We start from the raw sequence: 1,457 nt of genomic DNA, 5'->3' as shown, positions 1-1,457 counted from the left end.
TGACAGTTTTTTTTTATTCTTGTGTCATTTGCAGATTTTATAGGAGAGAAAAAAATGGAGAGCAATTATATCTCTTTTCGAAGCCGCTTTACAATTGAATTGGCAGTGCTGTAAATGGACAGGTTTCTTACCTACAAACATTATTGGATGTGTGCACATCCAGGGGACAAAACTGGCTTTGGCTCTCATGAGAGTGTAATAAACTTTTTCGTAAACGTTTTCCCCGACAGTAAATTTGATTTCAGTAATGAAAAAGCTCACTAAAAACACTATTTCATAGATTTGATAAAGCCTTGTGGAAATATTCAGATGTTAGTTGTGTGTTTCTGCACCTCTAATGCTTAATTGTGCTAGTTTCACTGCGGTCAAGGAGAAAAAAATGGTCATGACAAGGCCACTGTACTACATTCAACAGAAATGACACTTACTGCAGCCAACTGTAAAAGACACAGTGGCAGCAGCTTAGTCAGGGACAGTGACTGGCACTAAATGTCAGCTTGAACAGCAAAGAATATATCATTGCAATCTGTTGGCAAGGCATTTTGACGTGAATAACTTTGGACAACAGTAACAGTAAGGAACAACAGGCTACTGCAAAGTAGAATAATGTAATTGTTTACAGTTTAAGCAAGACATAAATTTGCATCTGTGCCCAAAATGTACTTTTTAGAATGACTGGGTCAGTACATATATATCTTAAATAAGGATTAACGGGTATTTGGAAGTTCATACAAAGTGCCCTGCTAGGACAGCTGGACATTGGCCATGCTTTTTTCCACATAACATAATCCCAACTGCAGAGAGAGCAGCTAGCTGAATATTGTGTGAAGGGCCTGCTGTGCTCACCTTGCATTGGAATCTTTAGAGCTTTTAGACAGCAGACATTGTGACTTGTTACTGCATAAAATAAGCACAGGCGTAATGAAGCACATTAACAATGGCTGAGTTCCTTCCATTAGCACATGAAACCTTGATAGAACCAGCATGCACAACAGCATTACCTTCCCTCAAATAGAATGAAGCCACCATTAACAAACCAGCGCCTATTCTTGCTCTGTCATATTAAAATATGTACTGTGACGAAGGTGTTATAGCAGTCACTTATGTTGTTCAGCTTCTGTCTAAATTGGACACATTTGCAGTGAGTTCTTGGGAAATTGAGATAGGCAAAGCACTGCATCATGCCCGGCAGAGGAATTTAGCAGAGTAGCCTACAAAGTACTACACTAAGAAACTTTTACTCCAGTTTCCCCGGGGTTACTGGAGTCTTTGAGAAACCTCGCTGGACACAAACAACCCCATGTTTCAACCTTTGTGGTAGTTGAGGCCCTAACTGTTAGTGAGCAACTACTGTCGGCTTGAATCCTCAACTTTAGACAAGCTGTTCCAATTTCAATAAATTAAAGGTAATTTTTTGAAGAGCTCCAGCATTATAAACAGATCTTAGTCGTAACAGT

Source organism: Leuresthes tenuis, unplaced genomic scaffold (assembly GCF_036924035.1).
Source record: "Leuresthes tenuis unplaced genomic scaffold, fLeuTen1.0.hap1 SCAF_9, whole genome shotgun sequence".
Classification (NCBI taxonomy): domain Eukaryota; kingdom Metazoa; phylum Chordata; class Actinopteri; order Atheriniformes; family Atherinopsidae; genus Leuresthes; species Leuresthes tenuis.
The sequence above is the reverse complement of the archived record's forward strand: the minus strand, read 5'-3'. Positions refer to the sequence as shown.